Consider the following 22,375-nt stretch of genomic DNA (forward strand, 5'->3'; position numbering starts at 1 on the left):
CCACAACACACACACACACACCAATATTATACCCTGAAGACATTTGTGTTAGTTATCTTTAAAAGTATGGCTTCTGCAACTTACCTATTGATCCTTCTCCCATTTTTATTTGGTCAAACCTGGAAAACCTTCAATGTCTTCTAGATTTGTGGCAACCTTAAAAATACATAAGAGAAGAAAAACGTTCAGTCACCATGCTTTAAAGCTGAATGAAATATATGTTCAAACGTTTTGTCACAAAGTGGAATTATCCGTTATTCACTTCATGTGGAGTGTGTCCGTGGAGGTTGCTCTTTGTAACCATTGTAATTATGATCAACTTCATTTAATTCTCCTTTTGTCAAATAAACCTCTTTTTGGCTTCTATGAGTTTATTTTCTATTGACTTTGTTATACAGTCCTACTCGATCTGAAATGTATTCCATATAGCTTTATTGTGTTTGAACAACAAGCTCCTTGAGTATAAACCCGCCGTCCCCATGAGATTAACTATATAATGGTGAAGTAAAATCAAACATTGTAAAATGATCTGCAAAGACTTGTTTTACTTTTGTGTCAAGATGGGTTTGTCCCTAATTTTCAATGTAATGCCAGCAAAAATGTCCTACGGCAGGCTCGCAAACCCTCTTAGGTTTAGCCAGGCAATAATATCAACCATGGACCTTTCTAACCACAACCAGCTAAAAAAAAGATATTAAGAAAACATGCTGTGCACTGAATCTGGTTAACCTAAATGAAAACTGGCTTAGCACGCCCCATTAATTGATTTAAAGGTTCCCATGTCATGTGTGCTTTCCCGTTATACCCGTCCCCTTGTGGTGTTAATGAAGGTTAATATGCCATTGTAACGGGTCTATAGAGTCAAAACCATCAAGTACACCTGTAGGAGTAAAAACTCAACACAGACCTCCCCCAAAAACGCCTTTCGTTGCGAGAATTTCTCACATTTACTTCCTGGTATTCGCTAACGTAGGGATACCAGTTGGCAATACCCCCCGAAAGATTTTACCCCCCGTAAGATTTGTTTTTAACATTTTAAAGTAAAATGCTTCAATCTGGTCCACCTTGAGCGCCCAATTTAGAGACTGATCTAGGGGATACAACTCTAAACACCCATATGAAAAAGATCGGTTTGCATTTTAATAATCAAATAAGTATGTGAACATTTCCAATAACCTACCATAGCCAATAACAAATACATGTAACTTATTTTATTTGTGTTGTTCATTCATATCTTATTTTACAAGTTAACATTTATTTATTTATGTATATTTTAAAATCTCTCCAGTTTTAAACGATATTTTTGGTTTACTGTCCTATAGTATACATTGGAATGATTTCAAACCTGTTTTTATTTATCCTAATAATTATAAAAGGTGTGCCTTGGAAATATTTGTTTACATAAATTGTGATCAAAACGTTTGAGACTCACTGAGATAACTTAGACTAAAGTGAACTATCCAAACCCTCAGAGTCCTTTACCTCACTGAGCCTCTCAGTCTGACAGGACAGAACTCTCCCTCCACATTATTGTAGAAACAGCTTCTTATATCCGTTAGCGCAGCAGAAGCTAACAACAATCCCCGCCGGTACCACGGTATCCCCGCGGTATCCCCTCTCTCTATCTCTCTCACTTTGGCTGTGAGCTGCGGGCGCCTGCTAAGCCAACATCCCCCACTTTCATCACTACAGCGCCCATCATACAGGGCAAATGGAAAATGTAACCGGGGTGAAAAGGGTGTTATCTTTACTTAATTATGAATGTTGTTACATCAAGGCTGAAAATTCGTTTTTTTTTTTATTATATCTTGTTGAAGTGCAGATCCCCTGTCCTCCACCAGGGGGTGCTGCAGCACCCTCAGCACCCCTACTTCCCACGGCCCTGGTTAGGAATGGTTAGCAATCGTTAGGATGTGTGTTGAAATAATAACATACGGAACACCTCTTTTTGTTTTAACATCTGATGTTTATAAGTTGCTTAGTTTTTTCAACAGTCCCTGTTACACAACACTTTACAATCAAATGCACACCGTTTTTTCTAGACTAAACACGGGTATATGATCCAAAGTTGAAAAGATACAAGATAACAATGAAGTTGTTAGGATGTGTATATCGATATTACATTTCTATCTTGTTCTGTTTGCCCGGAACACGGTGGGCGCGTCTGTGCAGTCTACTCCGCTGCAAATGAACAAACGAAAAGATTCGCTGCGAGCAGGGTTCGAACCTGCGCGGGAAGATCCCATTGGATTTCAAGTCCAACGCCTTAACCACTCGGCCATCGCAGCTAGTGAAAGTGTATGGTTAGTCCTTGTGTTTTTAAACATATTTTTAAACTAACACAAATACCTGTGTCTTCTTCTTAGACATCACTTGTCAATTGTTTAGTTCAACTATGGACTCTTTTGGTCACCTAACACATTTTAAGAATGATATAGAATTCATTTTCTAGCTGCACTCAGTCACCAGTCAGTGGAAGTTCATTGACAACACCCTCATTGGCTGAACTCTGGTGGGGACAAAATGCTTCTTCTCAATTTCATTAGGCCTTATCAACAAGGCCCTGTACCCAAACTGACTTGCAGTATTGCTACACCCTCTCTCTCTTTATTATGTTGTCATTAAGCTGGAGCCTTGACCTTTACATTTTAAGGCATTTTCACATCCACTTGCACTTTGGTAAAGCACTCATGTAGGACTTTTGAGGCACACCCAGTTTGTGTATTGTATGTTGGTACAAAGATCAGTGTTTTGTGACCTGATTGGCACTCCCTCAGGGTGTTTCCATATATCTATATTTTGCAAACAACTAAAAGAATAATTTCCCTATAGCCTTTGTAGAATGTTGACATATGAACCTATGGTAGACAGATTAGGTACATTACGTTGATTCTATTTGTATATTGTGAATGTATCAGCTCTTTCTGAATAAATGGATTGATGTGACTGCACATAGTCCCTTGATCCTCCTTAGTAACAGTCATGTTTCCTTAGCAGCGGTGTGTTAGCAGAGTATTAACAACCTCTAAAATGTCCAAGATGACCAATAAGAATAGAGTATTCAAGCCATGTAATAAAAATATTTGTGTTAAAACTTGAAAGACTGTTCTGTGTCCTTATTACTGTTACTGTAACTGTTTTACTGTAACAGCAGCCTTGCCTTATTAAAGTTGTAAACATCTTAAGTTCTTGAGTTTTAGGCCAAATACAGTTTATTTACTGGGCCATTTACTGTTTGGAGATTACAACAATTTAACCAATCATGTCATTAATTTATATCATCCAGGAGCAAATTCAGGCAATAAAATAACAAGCAGTACATAACAATAATTACAATATTTGACAGAATAATATTCCATGTATTACTGACACAAAGGTTTCCTTTTGACAACAGGCTTGTTGCCCAAGTATAAAAGAACAACAGTCACTTCACTCCAAACAACATCAGCTAAGAAAAGGTTAATAATCTGTAAAATATATACAGTAGGTATGGGCCCAACTAGTCTCTGAAATGAATACTGCAGCCCCACCCCTAAGAAAGATCACAGAATTCGCTCAGTCATGATAAGAACCAATACTTCTCACGTTGGAGGAGTTTCCTTCTGCCTCAGTATCTTTCCCAGAAAGGGACTTCCACACACACATATAGATATCTGACTCGTAAATGACGTTTTTATGAATGTGAATCACCACATACAAAACAGCTGCGGTCCATCTTTCCTTTTTACATGCTGCTCTGACAAGTAAAACACAACTACCTATGTATTGTTTCAACTATTTCACTCACTTTACCTTATTTAGACGTACAGTACAGTACAGCACAGTCATATTTTATTATAATTCTTAGTTGGCCGGTACATTTAATGTAAGCAAATAGTAAAAAATGCTATCATTAATCAAAAGAGCTGTGTGCTCATACTTCAAACATAACATAAAGAATGGACTTGTGTGACTGCTTGTCATTTGTTACGCGTGGCTCCAAGAAAGTTAAACCATTAAAAGAGGGGGGAACTGAAAAAGAAAGAATTTCCTCTTTATACACACCCTTTGTACACTGGCTAAACTCTACTGAGTCCCAAGCCTGGGTTTCAAACTGCCCCAATGGCCCAGTCTCTCAGGGTCTAGGCTTTCTTTTTATCCCGTGAACGAATAGAACTTAAGGAAGTGTAGTTTACGTTCTGTTTGTAGTGTAAAGTCTTGGTCAATGTACCTATTTTGTGGCAAGTATTTGTGAGGGAAGTTGGAACCATAACGCGATTTGACCCAGCCGCAAAGCCAAATGGTGTAAAGTGTCGTTCAATGGCCCTTTCCCCAGTTCCAACCCGCTACTTGCCTGGCGCACACCCATCTTCAATATTAGCCTTCATTTTGAACCTAACCACACACCTTTAAATTTTGTGACACCAACTTGGGCCAGGGCATTAAGAAGGGCATTACGTGGTAGGGCCAATTGGTCATGGGCCCGATTACAAGTACCATATTCAACTTCTACCTTCCTCAACTTAACACCTATAACATGTCATGACTGCATCTTTCACGGTTGTGACACTATCTCATTGAAATATTGGTATCAACTGGAAAAGGACTCGAAACTGCTTTGTCTCCAAGAGCACATTTTGCTATCAAGGCAAACACAATACACACTCTTCCGGTTAATAATAACTTAAGTTACTTAATAATAATAACAAAGTCTAAAATATTATGCAGCAAAACATATATAGTATGGAAAATGGTATTGTTCTTATAGGCAAGGCAAGGCACGTTTATTTATATAGCACCTTTCAACACAAGGAAATTGAAAGTGCTTTACAAAAAATGAAAGACATTAAGAAAATGGCATTTAAAAACAGTCAAAGCAAAGATAAAAAAAATACATGGATTAAAGTTACAGTGCAGTTTAAGATGTGAATAGTTCAATTAAAAACAGTGGCAAAAAGAAAAGTCTTCAGCCTGGATTTAAAAGTAATAAGAGTTGCAGCGGACCGGCAGGTTTCTGGGAGTTTGTTCCAGATATTTAGAGCATAATAACTGAACGCTGCTTCTCCATGTTTAGTTCTGACTCTGGGGACAGAAAGCTGACCAGTCCCTGAAGACCTGATAGTTCTGGATGGTTCATAATTTAGCAGTAGATCAGAAATGTATTTTGGGCCTAAACCATTCAAAGCTTTATAAACCAGCAACAATATTTTGAAATCAATTCTTTGACACACAGGAAGCCAGTGTAAAGACTTCAGAACTGGAATGATGTGATCCACTTTCTTAGTGTTAGTGAGGACTCGAGCAGCAGCGTTCTGAATAAGCTGCAGCTTTCTAATATATTTTTTAGTGAGACCTGTAAAGACACCATTACAGTAGTCCAGTCTAAAAGCATTGACAAGTTTTTCCAAATCCTGCTGTGACATTAGTCTTTTAATCCTAGAAATATTCTTTAGGTGATAGTAGGCTGATTTAGTAATTGTTGTAATGTGACTGTTGAAACTCAGGACTACACCTAGATTTCTGGCTTTATCTGTTGTTTTGAACATTGCAGACTGAAGCTCAGCGCTAACTTTTATACGTTCTGCCTTGGCTCCAAAAACCATTACATCAGTTTTATCTTTGTTTAATTGGATAAAGTTCTGACACATCCAGTCATTGATTTGCTCAATGCACTTACTCAGTGTTTGAATTGGAGCATAGTCTCCTGGTGAAATGGTTATGTAAATTTGTGTGTCATGATCCGAATAGCTATGGTAACTTATTTTGTTGTTTTTCATTATCTGAGCCAGTGGTAGCATGTAGATGTTAAAGAGAAGAGGCCCCAAGATGGAGCCTTGAGGTACCCCACATGTCACATTTGTCAACTCGGATGTGTATTTACCTATAGAAACAAAGTTTTTCCTGTCCTTTAAGTAGGATTCAAACCAATTTAGAACTGTTGCCGAAAGTCCCACCCAGTTTTCTAGTCGGTCTAGTAATATGTTGTGGTCAACAGTGTCAAACGTAGCACTGAGATCTAATAATACTAACACTGAAGTTCTGCCACTGTCTGTGTTTAAGTGGATGTCATTGAAGATCCTTACAAGAACTTTACAGTGCTGTGGTTTGGTCGAAAGCCTGTTCTGAACACATCAAAACAGTTATTTAAATGTAAGTAATTACTCAACTGTTGAAAAACAACTTTTTCAATGATTTTACCTAGAAATGGCAGGTTTGATATGGGCCTGTAGTTGTTCATTACTGAAGCATCTAGATTATTCTTTTTTAAGAGCGGTTTAGTGACTGCAGTTTTCAGGGCCTATGGAAAAAAACCTGAGTAAAGAGACTTGTTTACTACTGTATGTGAAGTAGATCTGAGGCCATGCAATGAAAAACATCTTTGAAAAATCCTGTTGGAATAATATCAAGGCAGCAGGAGGAGGATTTCAGAAGTTGAATAATGTCCTCTAGGTTTTTATCATTAATCTGATGGAATTGTGTCATGGTGTTTGAATTGATATTAGGTGGACACAGGGATAACACATTTGCTGTACCTGATGCAGAGGCACTGACTGCTTGTCTGATTTTCTGAATTATAGGCAATAATAAAATCTCACTTTCACAGATAAAGCTCAGCAGAATGAGCATCGCTGGTGACGGACTGAGCCCGAGTTCAAAGTGCACATGGAAACATGAGTCTGTCCTGGTTGCTATGGAAAACAAAATTAAAAAACAGTTTTCAACGTATCTAAGTAACGTAGTGTAACAAACGTGACGATAAGACCGAAACGGAAGATGGTAGTCTCCTTTTACACACCCTATTTAGTCAAATAACAGCAACTAAAAAAAAATGTTGTACCTGTGTTTCAATAATTTAAATTTGAAAATTGGTAGGATTAATGAATCAAAAATGAAAAAAAGTGGTTTAATTTACAATACAATTTAATCGACTTGCTTTACCGTGTTCCCATCCCATACAAAGAATGCACAAATATTTAAGTATGTAATAATAAGGTGTGTCTATGTGATAACAGTATTCCGTTTATTACACATGGAGCTCCATAATGTCTTACAGTACAAGTTGGTATTTGTAATATCATGTTTGATAGGCTTCCCCACCCTGCCTGTGAACTGCTAAGAGGTCAAAAAGCACTAACACACCTAAAGAGAACACACCTGGTCCCTATCAACTACAGTTACTTATTTACACATTTTGCGACATCAAGTAATGGAGCAATTCAGCATCCACCTACCCACCCATCACACCCCTGCTTACCCCCCTCCCCATACATCCTAGCCCTTTATATAAAGGCCTCTGCTCTGTCATTCTATCTTCCTCTCCTGCTAACTAACAGTTAGCCATGGATACATTCAGGTTTCTAATTCTGCTCCTATGGATGTGTGTCTGCAGGGCGGGAGGACAGGCACAGCATGGGTGAGTCTCCAATCCAAACATAGCACATCAGATATGACAAATACATTAATTGGAAAAAATGATCGCAAGCTAGTCTAATAATCAAATAGTCATTGAAGTATTTTTTATGGAAAATGTAAATTGATTAATCCAGCCTCTGAAATATTGAGATGTCCTGCTTTTCTCGATTTTGTATTCAATAATTGGAATATTTTTGGATATTTAAAGATGTTACTTTAGACTTTGAAAAATGTGAATGTGTTTTTCACCATTTTCTGAATTTTATTAGAGAAAATATTACAATAATTATCAAGGAAATAATTTTCAGATGTATAGATAATTGATATAATGCTTGATTAATTTCAGTCCTGGTTTAAATAAAAAAACATTTACATTACAATTTACACATTTTAAATACATCTGTAATATTTGGATATCTTCTCTCCTGACATTTACAGTAAGGGCTCACTATGAAAGGAAACAACCTGCTTTCAACCAAACTTTAACGTGAATCTGTTATGTCTTTCTCTGTTTTACAGCCTACAGAGAACACAAAGAGAGGGTGAGTTGATTTTTATCACACAATAAATTCTGTGTATCATTATCTTTAATCAAAATGTGGACATAAGGTAGGATGGTATGACTACATGTGACTCCACCAGACCGTCCTGGCATTGGTGTGGACTTTACCTCTTTGCAGCTTCTTATCTTCACTATACATAAGCAACAAACACTTTTACACTGTATAGATGTGTTAACATTTTCACAACATCAGCCCTCAGTTAAAGCCAACAACTCTAAAGAAGTGAACGTTGCCTCCCTGTTCTTTTTTTTAAATATAGTGAAACTTAAAGAGGACAAAACAGGGTCTCCCTTAGGGGGTTCCTACCTTGTGATTGACAACGGCAACCTGATGATAGAGCTGCAGGGATGACACATATGCGTAGACCACATCGAAAGATACAGTGGTTCCTTCTGCAAAAAGCCAAACAGATTTGATTAGCCGCATCATAGACTCTATGCATTACATTACGTTTTTTATTACTGCACATATTTAATATTTTGTTCCATTCTATTTCAATGTAGGCCTAAATACTGCTATATTTTACAATTTGTTTTATAATTTCTTACTGTTATTATAGTTTTCTCAAAATAGTTTTCTATCTGTGTTTTACATTTTTGTTTTATCTTTATGTATACACCACAACACCAAGTCAAATTTCTCTTAAGTGTCAACCTACCTGGTAATAAACCTGTTTCTGATTCTGATTGTGATTAGACTATTGTAGAAATAAGCTCTGTGGCAAACAAACATGTATAATACTTGGACATTTTGTTCAGCAAAGTCATTCTAACAAAGGAAAAACAAAGTCAACATTGTAAAAGTTAAGTTTAAGGTTGCTCACTCTTCTCACTACTCAAGTCTGAAAAGAATCCCCTTTATGTCTCTTTAATATGTAACCTTATTTACCTCTAATACTGATTTGAAGGATAAGTGTCTCCTTCATCCTTGACCGGAAACCAATGGTGTCCGCAAAAAACTGTTTATCCAATTGACGATTTGAATATCTCAGTGAGGGTAGAGGAACAAACATGCCAATTACTCATCAAATATCAAGTTTCTAACGGGAAAATTAGGCAGAAAGTCTTAAATCTTATACAATAAAACTCTTATGGTATGGAATGTGGTACTGTTGGTATGGTTATGTTCTCTAAGGCAATGATAAGATCGAACAGCTGATTTTCCTTGACCATGAAGATGACAAAACATTTATGGCTCTTAAGTTATTGGCCTCTACAGTATGCATTTGTCAATCTGCCTGTGTTTGTCTATTTCCAGGAGTAGAGCTGACCTCCTGTGACTTTAACCAGGACAGTGCACCATTCTGCAGGTTCACTCAGGACAGAACAGACAACGGCGATTGGACCCGACAAAGAGGTCCAACCCCAACCCCCAACACTGGCCCCAATGGAGACTACCCTTACGGAGGTCAGTCCTGAGTGCATTGTTTAGATGAAATATTTACTGCCTGTAATCAACCATGATTAGGGTTGATTTAGAACCTTAGCATGGACATTTGGACACATTATATAAATACACATCTTCCTTCTGTCTGAATCTGTCTGCAGAGGGCTTCTACATCTACCATGAGAGTGACAATGTGGCTAATGGACAGAAAGTTCGTCTTCTGAGCCCCGCACTCTCATCTTCCTCATCTTCTCAGATCTGTGTCCAGTTCCGATACTACATGTACGGCTCAGACAATACAAATTTGTTCAGAGTTCTGGCCAAGAGGCCTGGCGGTGAGGATGAAGTATGGAAAAAGACAGGTATCCAGAGTCCATCCTGGCTGAAGGGCTCCGTCACTGTGTCCAAACCCAGCAGTGAAAGCGTCAATGTGAGTGTTAGCAGGTCACGTTTTTTGTTCAATCTTGACAAAATGTTAGAATCTTCCATCTCCTTTTAGCATGACTTTGCATCTTTGTATAACTATCCCTCCAATACATGATAAGGATGACCCAATATTTCACACACCTATTAGTGCTTAAACACTACATAATAAAGCTACAGTATGTCTCATTTCATTAGCCAATATTCAATCACAATTTAATTTTAAAAAATGTATTCCGAATACAAAGCTGAAATTAATATACAGCTTTTTCCTAAAGTACAACTGCTGAATTAATTTCATCATGTAGATTAATAATGTATGCTCTGTGTCTACTATAGATTGTGTTTGAGGCTCAGAGAGGCTTCAGTGATTCCTGTGACACAGCTCTGGACAACATTGTCATCACTGAAGGAGCATGTCCCTGTAAGCTTTCGCACTGACACACTCATATATGCTCAAAAGCAAATTGCTCTATCATTGATTTTTTTTTTTTTTTTTTTCACAGCTTGTGTTTATGGCTGTGATTTTGACACTCTTGGTGTGATATGTGGGTGGATGACCAACACTGTGAATCCTGAGATATATGGCTTTGAACAGTGGGTTGGGCCAACTGACACTGAAGGCAGCGGCCCAAATGATGACTTCTCCAAACCTGGATGTAAGCAGTTCTTGTCTTCAAAAGTCTGCATGGAAATGAATGTGTCACAAGCTCTTCCAGATTGTATGTACTTAATATTAAATAACATTAAGCCAACATGATAACAGCCAATGTACCATCTGTACAAATAAATAAAATAAGCATACTTTTCTCCTTTTTGTAAAATGTCATTAATGGCAAATAAATCTGTTTTATTTGCTTAACATGAAACGTTTAAATACACATACACACCTTTTTAGGCACGTATCCGTCCATAGAAATTAAATTAATGATTTTAATTACATTTTTATCCTTCTCTAAATGTCATTTCTTTTTTTAACCCTATGTAGTCGGTGCCTACATGTTGATGGATGCTTCATCTTCTCTCCCTGGAGCTAAGTCAGAGATCCTAAGTCCTGTAATATCTTCCCCTGGATGTCTTGACCTCACCTTCCACTACGTCCTGTATGGCACCAGCACGACCATGGAGATCAGTGTCCACACTAAAACCCCAGGCAGGTGCATTTATTAAAATAAGACCGAAACACAGACAGCATAACATTTTTTGTCTTGCTTAATTCTGTTTACTTGTATGTACCAGGTGGAAGCCTTGGACCTGCTCTCTTCACTGTCAGGGGGAACCAGGGTCAAAGCTGGAAGCCTGCAGAGGTCCGGTACTTGGGATCTGCTGCCATTGAGGTAAATACTAACTACTGTGTGTCTTTTTAGGTGTGTGTGCATAGATTTCCAATAACCTTCTTGTCACATTTATATGTATTTCAGTTTGTGATTGTGGGAACGTATGGAGAAACTACTCAGACGGACATTGCTGTTGATGCTGTGTGTGTCACAGTCTGCAAAGGTGAGAAACTGACAAGAGGGAATTCAAGTTACACTCTGCACCATAAGAAATAGGACGTTTAATGGGAAACCATTTATTTTTATTTTTAAAGCTCCACCGACAACTCCTAAACCACCAGTAACAACTCCTGGTCCAACCACACCCAAACCATCAACTCCTGGTCCAACTACACCTAAACCAACAACTCCTGGACCTACCACACCCAAACCATCAACTCCTGGTCCAACCACACCTAAACCAACAACTCCAGGACCTACCACACCCAAGCCAACAACTCATGGACCTACCACACCCAAACCAACAACTCCTGGTCCAACCACACCCAAACCAGCAACTCCAGGACCAACCACACCCAAACCAACAACTCCTGTTCCAACCACACCCAAACCAACAACTCCTGTTCCAACCACACCAAAGCCAACAACTCCCGGCCCATCTACACCCAAACCAACAACTCCTGTTCCAACCACACCTAAGCCAACAACTCCCGGTCCATCTACACCCAAACCAACAACTCCTGTTCCAACCACACCTAAGCCAACAACTCCCGGTCCATCTACACCCAAACCAACAACTCCTGTTCCAACCACACCTAAGCCAACAACTCCCGGCCCATCTACACCCAAACCAACAACTCCTGTTCCAACCACACCCAAACCAACCACTCCTGGGCCAACCACACATAAGCCAACCACTCCCGGGCCAACCACACCTAAACCAACAACACCAGAACCAAGTAAGCATGCATACCTATGAAGTTTCATTTTGAGTTTTAGATTAATGAGATTCTTCAATTATTTCTTTCTTCCTTACATCTTCCTTACACATTTTCCTTACAAGTGCTTTTCTTTCTGCTGTACAGACCCATGCCCTCCTGATGCAGAGTATATAGAATGTGGTCCAGCTTGTATCCCGACCTGTAAGGAACCCTCCACCAACTGTTCTGGATCCTGTATCAGTGGCTGCTTCTGCAAACCAGGGTTTGTCTTCAAGGGTCGACGCTGTGTGCCACTAGAAAGATGTGGCTGTCTTGATGACAAGAATAACTATTACGAGGTTGGATTTCCTTACTAATAACCCCATATGCATGCAATCCTGTTCAATAAATAATGATAACAGAGTACATGACAGGAAGGTTGTACTTTGTAGTTCTAGTCCTGCCGATTTGATCCTTTGTTCAATTTTCTTCTAGCCTGGAGAAATTATATTTGGAGGTGGCTGCTCAAAGCTGTGTCGCTGTGCAGGAAACTACACACTAGAATGTGTTGATAACTCGTGTGAACCTACTGAAGAGTGTCGTGAGGTTAATGGAGTTTCAGGCTGCTATCCTAAAGGTAATTATGACTGGTAGATGTTCTTGGAATTGGTTCAGGAGCTATTACTAGCAGCTCAACATGATATAATTTAACTATTATGTCAAACAACCACATCTAATGGTGAAAGTGTTTAGAACTCTTATTTCCGACAACACACAAAGGCAGAGAGTAAGTTGAATTATTAGTGACAAAGGATAATTCTTTGAACAGGGATACGGTACCCACTTCATAACAAACCTTCCTCAAACTTGATTGTGCACAGAAAGCAGTGCCTTGCAAAAGATTATCTGATATGGTCGTATACTTGTTCTGGTGTGACTAGTAGGAGGCCTATTTTTGCTAATGTTAGAAAACTTTAGATACTGTTCTGCTTTGTAACTGACATCATTGAGTCAGTTAACCCTACCCTGTGTGTGCTAATGTCTCACTACATTTTACGTTTATAATTTTCCTAAAACACTAAATTCTGACCACAGTGACTAAAAAGCTTTAGGTGTCACTTCAAAATGACCATCTGACTTGGTACCAAATGATCTGTCGCCACCATTTGCTGTACTCTACAGCAACTGGAGTTTAGCTAGTTCTTAATCTTAAATTACTGTGAACCAGTGAAGCATATTTGTAACAGAATAACCTCTAACATACTTTCTAATACCTTAGGTACATCCACGTGCATAGCATCTGGTGATCCGCACTACACCACCTTTGACAAACGCAAGTACAACTTCATGGGAAACTGCAGCTATTTAATGACAGGACCCTGCAATGAAACCACCCTGCCACACTTTGAGGTCCATGCAGACAATGAAAATCGCTTTAACAGGCCCACCATCTCCTATCTGAAAGCTGTCCATGTATATGTACGCACGGTGAAGATCTCCATTCTCAAAGGTGGCACTGTACAGGTAAGAAGTGGAGGAGCTAGCATAGTTTTTAACAGACAGGGTGTCATGGTAAAGACCATCATACAATTGATTAAATTATAACATGTCAAGGTAACTAAAGTTATTGTAGGCTACAAAAGACAATTAAGGATATAGCTAAATTAAGTAGCTACAATTAAATGTCTTTCCCTTTACATACACAGGATGTAATCCAATGCTTAAATCTCCACATTGAAAAATCGTCAGGATGCTTTTATTGTGAAAGCCTACCGGCAAACATTATCCTGTCACTAAGTTGGCAAAACATCATTAGCCGTACAGGTAGCAGTATTAGCCATTTTGTGTTTTAGCTAAATAATACAATTATACGAAAACCATGTAATAGCGATAATAAAAACTGTATTGAACTGGACATAGCGTATTTGCATCTGCAGTTTTAAGAGCCAACTGACTCAACTACTGCGTCAAACCAGATGTAGCTTATAGCGATCACATGGCTATCACATGGGCTCTGAATTTTTACACATATTGGCAAAAAAGTTGTTATTAACATTAGTAAGGTGAATTAAAAAAATACAAGTAATGTATAAATACTCACTTGTTTTACATTGACAAACTTGATGTGAGAATTATTGCTCATATTAACCCGATGTGGGTTCAACACTAACTTTTGAGCTTATTCTACATAATTTAAGTGAAAATGAAATATCCTATAAATGCCACATCTATTATCTCAGTTATCACCAAACTATGTTATTTGCACCTGCTTTCCCCACACAGGTAAATGGAACCAATGTAAATCTGGCAGTGAGTCCAGCCCCAGGTGTCTCTGTGTTCAAGTCAGGGAAGTTCTACACTGTGAACATGGACTTTGGCGTGACAGTTCGTTATGATGGAAACCACTTTATGGATATCAAAGTGATCAAAGAGTAAGTGAAGACTGAAAAAAGATACAGTCATTGGAGAATGTCTCTTTTGTTCTTACCCCAACCCAACATACCAAATCATCCTTTAAATGGACGTTTAGAAAATAATAACAATAACCCTGTTACAAACTCTTGGATATGGTGGTGGAAAAGTAGACACATGCAGCTCTACCTGATTTGTTCCTCTCAAAAAATTCAAAAAAATCTAACCTTTATATCGTCTTTTAACCTGCAGCTATGAAGACAAGCTGTGTGGACTGTGTGGAGATTATGACGGGAATGCCAAAGATGACTTCCGTAAGCCGGATGGATCATTGACCAACAACCCCAATGACTTTGGACACAGCTGGAACACTGATCCAGAGTTAGTAGCATACATTCATTTTTCTACAAACAAGCTGCATACACAGACATTACGTTACTAGTTTGACCATACCTATTTATTTAATACGTGTAGATTGCGCATTCTGGGTGTGCCAATCCAGAAAGGGCACCAGAACAGCTAGTCCGATTTACCACAAGCTAAACACTGCACTCCAGAAATTTGCAGGACAGACCCATGTTGAAAGATTCCTTGCTTTATAGTTAAATCGGATATTTTGGGTCACCATACTAAAATACACCACACCCGTTTATTTGAGCAACACATGTCAACTTTCTCTAACTTACTGTCTGTGTTGACAGGTGTAATAAGAAACCAAACACCACCATCCCCGACTGTGAGGTTGGAGAGCAGGAAATGTACGAGAGCTCAGGATACTGTGGTATCTTGCTGGACAAAAAGGGTCCCTTCGCTGTGTGCCACCGCAAGGTCAACCCAAATGTAAGTCGCTTCACAAAAACACACATACAGTACAGACAAACATGAAGCAGTTCCCTCTTTAGATGTAGAACTCATTTTAGTGTACCAACATGCAATACAATCAATACAACCTCATACAAATAATAAGAAGCAGAGGAAAGAGGGAGACAGAAATGACAGTTTATGGTTTAAGATAAAGATATAAAGTGAAGGATTGTAACTCAAACTACGTGTGTGTCTTCAGAATTACTTCAGGGACTGTGTGTTCGACTTGTGTGAGCTGGATGGAGCCAAGCCCATCCTCTGTGAAGCCATCGAAGCCTACGTCAATGAGTGCCAGGACCGCGGTGTAAACATCGGACCCTGGAGGAACGAAACCTTCTGCCGTGAGTGTCGGGTGAAAGAGTGGACCGAGAAATTATAGATGGATGGTGGGATGTAGGGCAAGACAAAAGCGGCTTTTTTCAAAATAAGAACTCAGCCCAAATGGCTTATGGCGTTATTTTGCCAACCCATTTTGGGTTGGGTTGGTCATTTGTCTATAGCCCACACATGAAGCCTGCTGCCATAAACAATTGTACCATTTTTACATTACTAATCTTCATTATACAATTGATTAATTCAAGCCCTGGTTTCAGCATGTGCTTTTATGCCCTTCCTATCACTGAACTCAGCCTCCTTTCCTCCCCCCCTAGCTCTGAGCTGCCAACCCAACAGCCACTATGAGCCGTGTGCAGCCCCCTGCCAGGAGACGTGTTTGGAGAAACCTTCCTCCTGCGGCGGGCCCTGCTCCGAGGGCTGTGTGTGTGATCCTGGATATGTCCTGAGTGCCGGAAAGTGCGTGAAGAAGAGTTTGTGTGGCTGCAATTACAACGGACAGTATTATGAGGTACAGAGAAGAGGGGTTTGCAACCAGGGGAAATTTCAATTTCAGTTTAAAGCCACAAGGACATCATTGCTTTTGAATATGTGAGGATCTTGTTAACACAGTTAAAATGCGTGTGTGTATGTGTGTGTCAGTCTGGAGATGAGTTTTATGTGGAGGATTGTCAGCTGAAGTGTAGGTGTAACGCACCTTTTGTGACCTGTTCGGCGTTCGATTGCCCCCCAATGCATGAGTGTAAACTCCAGGAGGGAGAGCTGGGCTGCTATCCCACCGGTAAGTTTACACCCTTCATACTACGTGTAACTAAAGTGTGTGTGAATCATAGTGTATTGACATTATCAGTATAACAAAAAAACCATTTTTCTACAACTTAGCAGAAGAAGTAGAATTTTGAAGAAGGAAAGTAAATGAATTTAAAACCAAATTCAATTAAATGACTTTAGATTATAGCTGGTAATCGCAAGTTTTAGTACAGTATACCAATATATACATAGCTGCAAGAATATGATATCAGGAAATGGGAGTCAAAGTTAATCATTTTCTATCTATTTTACTGCATTTCTTATATATTTTACTTTTATATTAAGTATACCATACTGTATGTTGCATTGTTTGAGGAGCTTTAGACTCAAGATCGAATCCTTGAAACATCATACTCAGGTGTTCTTCAGGGTACAATTTGGGTACCTCTTATTCTTTGTTACCACACAGAACAACTTCTCCCTAATGCAAGTTGTTTAACGTTAACAGCATAAGTCTTATTATGTTCTGTGCATGTCCCTCTCCCAGGCTCTCAGAACTGTGTGGTGTCCGGTGATCCTCACTACAACACGTTTGACAAGAAGTTCTACACCTTCATGGGAACATGTACCTACACTCTAGCCAGGACCTGCAAGAACAACACAGGTAAGATCCATGTCATTTCCATTGAAGCTGAACAGATATTTAAAGATGTTATGTCACTTTCTATAACTGTTACCAAATTCTTGTCACAACACATTGCACACATCAACTTTGTTATCCTATAAAATCTGATGTCCTTACACCAGAAGGTGGCACTAAAACCACATTGGAAATTGAAAACAAATCAAAAGAAAGCCATATTTCCAAGAGTAACATAATTTTCTTATGTCATTTCCACTTTTAGACTCAATTGTTTCATATTTTGACATATCATATTTTTAGACTGAATCCACATTGGTGTAAATCCAGTCTTTGCGCTTCAATTATACAAGTTATCATTCACCCATTCATACAGAGGCGGGCGCTGCCATGCAAGGTGTCATCTGCTAAAGGAAGTTAACATTCACACACAGCGGTCATGCTATTGGAGGTAATTTGGGCTTAAATAACTTGCCCAAGGATACATTGACATGTAAGGGCGGGGGGCAAATCCACAACCTCCGATTGGAGCACTACCCGAGTCGAGCCCGAAGCAAAAACAAGAGACGATATTCTTTGTGTTTGAACCTTCCGCAGGTCCTTGGTTCTCAGTGGAGGGGAAGAACGAGGAGAGAGGCGTGTCCGGTGTGTCCTACCTGAGAAAACTCTACGTCACTGTCAATGGAGTCACTGTGACCCTGATGAAGTCCAGGAGAACGCTGGTCAGTATGGGCAACATTTACACAGTGTATTTGTGTCTATAAAAATACTTTAGCAAGTTGAGAAGAGGATGATTGGGCACATGTGTGTATCCATGTTCCACACACCACACTTAATCTTCTGGTTTAGTGAGCACAAAGCCATTCCCTTTTCCTCTTCACCTTTCCATTTCATCTTATCCGCGCTCCTTGACTTGTATCCTTTTATAATGCCATAATCTTAGAAATCCGTATGCTAACCTCTTTCTCCTCATCATATCAGCTACTTGATCCGTCAGTGTCAACGCTCCGTCATCTTATCCAGCCAGAGATCTTAATCCCTGTGTGCAGGGTTTTTATTCACGTGTGAAATAAGATAAACTGACAGGAAATGATAAATATAAAACAAATATTAAGAGTAGGGGAGGCTGGGGTTGGTTGGCACACTTTTCACTCTGCTGTGTAGTCTGACATAATTTATGTTGGATTTTTTAAAGCAGCAAATTAAATGTCAATAATAATAATAATAATAATGGATTACATTTTTTATTCAGAGCGCTTTTACAGGTGCTCAAAGCGCTTTACAATTACAATACCTCACCTGTACGTACATATCTTTTAATTTAAACAAACATGTTCTAAAATTAGGTATTTCTTGGTTTTATTTTAATTTTAACATTAGCATTTTAAAATGCGAAACGAAACAATTTGAACATTTAATTTAAAAAGCATCAGAAAACATGAACTAAATACCATATCTACCCATTGTTAAAAAATAAAAACAATTGAATTTGAAACAAATGAATCTCTAAATATGTTTGACAGTTACTATTCAAAATAATACAAATTAGCTCACAATATTAACATAATTTTAAATCTTTCAAAAATAATTGTAATATGTTAAAATACCCCAACAAAAAGACCTTAACAGTTCAATGAATGGACATGTGTGCCCACCAACTTAGCTTATATTTGACCCAAGTTTGTGATGAAATGATGTTACACACGCCTATTTCTATCAACTAACACACCTTTAATATCTCTACCTAGCAGAGTTAAATAAGACATTTAGGCTTGGGGCAATGTTTACATTTTTGATACTAAAACACTGTAATGTGACCCTCATCAATAAAGTAAGCATTCAGATATTTTAGCATAGCAGATAAGTGCAATTTCACAATTGTTACTGTGGCCCATTATTAGCTTAGTGCCAGGCTTAGCTACCGGCATTTCTGTTTAACCCCGTCTTTATGTTCTTTTCTTCCCCCAGGTGAACGGACTGCGAGTGGCCCTCCCTAACTCCCCCTCCCCTCTCATCACCATCAGTCTTGCGGGTCAGTACATCACCCTGAAGACGCCCTTCGGCCTCAGGGTGCGCTGGGATGGAAACCATTACGCCCAGATCTCAGTTCCCAGGTTAGTAATCTAAACTGTGGGGCATGGAGAAAACAAAGCTAGTAAACTGGGACCCTTAAATCAACTTAAAAGTAGCAAAACACTTTTTTGAAAATCGCAAAATGATAACATAATTATACATCTTATGTAGCTCTGGATACATTTGCAACTTTTTTTTTGTTGAAGTTATGAACTTCACAAATGAATTTAGGCTGCACATGTAGCTGTTTGAAGCACACTGTGAAAAACAGAATGATATGGGCTGGGTATATAAAATTGTATAAAATGCTATAAACTGCCATAGGTCAGTTTAATCTGGGTTTAGGTGTATTTCATGGAAGCTGCCTAAGAAATCAGTCACACAAGCATCTTTTCAAACTGTAGGTCAGAGGTCACACAGATCTGCTATTTTCAATACATCTTCGATCCCAACATTCTTTAGTTTTATATAAATACAACATTGATGATGCCCTGACGCAGATTAAGAGATTTCTGCATTATGTCTCCAGAATTCCATCCAAGGGCCAAACAGGTTTTTGACCTTTTAAGTCTTCCTAAGACATTCCTCTTTATCTCTTAATTCCATCATGACTTGTCCCTCCAGCTCCTACTATGACCAGATGTGTGGCCTCTGTGGAGACTACAATGGGAAACCAGACAATGACTTCACCAAACCAGATGGCGTTCTGGTAGGAAATGTCAATGACTTTGGGAACAGTTGGCAGACGGAAGAGGATGAAGATGACACGTGAGTTTATAATCATTCACTTTCATGCTGGAATTTTCTTTGAACGTTTTTGGAATTCACTTAAGGTCCGAGCATGTGATTGAACTACATGTGACTAGGCTCATGGACACTATAATCTACTGAGTTATTAACAGTTTGAGAATGAACGTTAAAGAAACACATAATATGAGCTATACATTGTGTTGGGAAAATACTGAATGTACTCTTCTAATATCAGAGTAGCACATGATAACAAAGACCCTACGTAGCTGTGTACGTAAAAGGATGTATGATCACCTAGAAGAGCATCAGGACTGTTTTAGGCATATGATAGCTATGGGACAACTATTAACATGATGATTTAGCCTCTATGGAGATAGACATACAGTATGACTGTAATGTTTATTGCTTACGCAGTCCTTAGCTAATCTGAGCTAAGCAAAGAATACTGCTTTGAACCGTTAAACATGTGTCTTGTTGTGACTGAATAACACCCTCTCTTGTATATAAAGAAGGACACTATTTGGGGAAACTATTTTTGTCCCATGCAGCTCTGTATGTGATGACTACTTCCATTCTTGCAAGGATAATAAATACATGTATCCTGATATTGAAGCTCAAGCCAGTGACGAGTGATATTTTCTTACACATTGTATGGATTTATACTGTGCAATGGGCTATTTTAAGCACAAATACATGTTATTTGATCAAATAATAACTTTATGTTTACATACATTATTATAAGAATATAAATGTTATATTGCCAAAAATGTACGTTGGACTAGTGCCTGAGAACAAATCAAATTGAAAGGACAGTTGATTGTTTATTTGTACTTGACCCTCTTGGTGTGTTTGTGTTGATCAGGTGTACCCCGGGTACCAAGCCGGACCCAGACTGTGACCCAAAACTGGAGGCTGAGGTGGTGAAACCGGAAAAATGTGGTAAAATCAAAGACCCTGCAGGACCCTTCAGGTGAGGAAACTGATTTTTCTCTTCCCAATTATTCAATTCCTGTTTAACTGTTAGATGCAGGGGCTGTTTAAAGGGACCTGAGCTAAAACAATCACCCTGCTGAGATACAGATATATAATCTGAATAATCCCATTTTATTTTCACATCATTTTTAAAGTCTTTATTAAGGCTCAAAAAACTTTCAGATTTTACATTTCCCATAATGCAACTAGGTAGTTTGTGTTTTTTCTAGCAGGTAAATGCTCGCAACTATTTGCATTAGTTCTAACCGGAAAAGGGCATAAAGCAGCTGGTACCATATATATTGTTTTAAGAATAAGACAAATGCATCTTCTTATCCTTAGATGTTGAAAATAAATCCAATCTTTGCAATAATGACAGAGAATCTTTGTTATTTTATTACCATTCTATACATTCTGTTACATTTTGGATTAGAATAAAATATTAGTTTTTGTTCAAAATCTTTCATAATATATAGAAATGCATGTTCAAAATGTATAATGATAAAAAGTTATACATTTTTAACATGTGATGAATTAATCGTATACGATAACATTTTACATTTCAAGTAGAATAATAAATATTGAAAAAGTTAAATGAAACAGTAACAATATCATCCAGTTTGTACTGTATGCATTCTGTCATACATTTTAATTACTCCAGTTTCTCAACGTATACATTTACTGTATCTATGCACTTCCTGTTCTTAGCAATGTCAGCACTTATGTATCTTGAATTGTATCCGATAACATCAACAGCTCCGGACAAAGGGTAGTTAGAGGGTGTGGCTGTAGATACTCCCATCAGTCTGAGCATACTGACACTCTATGGGTTCAATTTAGAAAGTGGGTGTTTTATTTTGAAAGCGTGGAGGAGACACAGATTGTGTTATCTTTACGACAATAAGTAATTTATCTGTTCCAGATTACAGTTATAGCTTGTTTTACATAATCAATAATTACAATAATAGCATTGAACCACAACACCCACATACATACTGTTAATGTAAAACATTTGTTAGGTTGGGTTGTTAAGGAAGTAGTTTATTGTTTTCATATATTCATTTTCATATCAAAAATGGTTTCAAGGACCGAATAGATAGAGAATGCTACATGTGAAATCGGCATTATGTCATTAGTGTATCTTTTCACTGTTTTGGACCATCTGCCTGACCTTATGAGTTTTTCTCTATCCAGGGAGTGTATCAGCAAGGTGGACCCCACTCCGTTCTTCCAGAGCTGTGTGTACGACATGTGTCGGTTCAATGGCCAGCAGCATGTTCTGTGTGACCAGCTCCAGGCCTACACTGATGTCTGCCAGAGCGCCGGGGCCAAAGTCCACCAGTGGAGGACTCCAACCTTCTGCCGTGAGTTTAACTCAGTGTTTCCTTAGAGGATCTTTGTCTTCTCTGCTTTGCCTTTGTGGGGAAAACTTCTGTGTAGCAATGCAGGAGGAGTCACCGACTCAAAGGAGACACGGGGAGAGCTGGAGCTTTGATGTCAAACACTGATGGGTTTTTTTGGAGCTTCGGCCGGAGAATTCACAAAACAAGTCAAAGAGTCAGAGGTTCTGACTTCACGGTAGAGTTGCCACATCAATTCTGAAGAACTCTACCCCAGACC

At 38.6% G+C, this 22,375-nt stretch overlaps 1 non-coding gene across 1 annotated transcript; it reads right to left on the reverse strand.

Annotated features, from left to right (window-relative positions):
• Positions 1 to 2,206: 2,206 nt before the first annotated feature.
• On the reverse strand, positions 2,207 to 2,288 carry trnas-uga (transfer RNA serine (anticodon UGA)). The gene has a single exon. It is a non-coding gene; the product is annotated as a tRNA-Ser (tRNA).
• Positions 2,289 to 22,375: the final 20,087 nt, after the last annotated feature.

This window comes from Notothenia coriiceps, unplaced genomic scaffold (genome assembly GCF_000735185.1).
Source record: "Notothenia coriiceps isolate Sejong01 unplaced genomic scaffold, NC01 NC01_scaffold00003345, whole genome shotgun sequence".
Taxonomy (NCBI): Eukaryota; Metazoa; Chordata; class Actinopteri; order Perciformes; family Nototheniidae; genus Notothenia; species Notothenia coriiceps.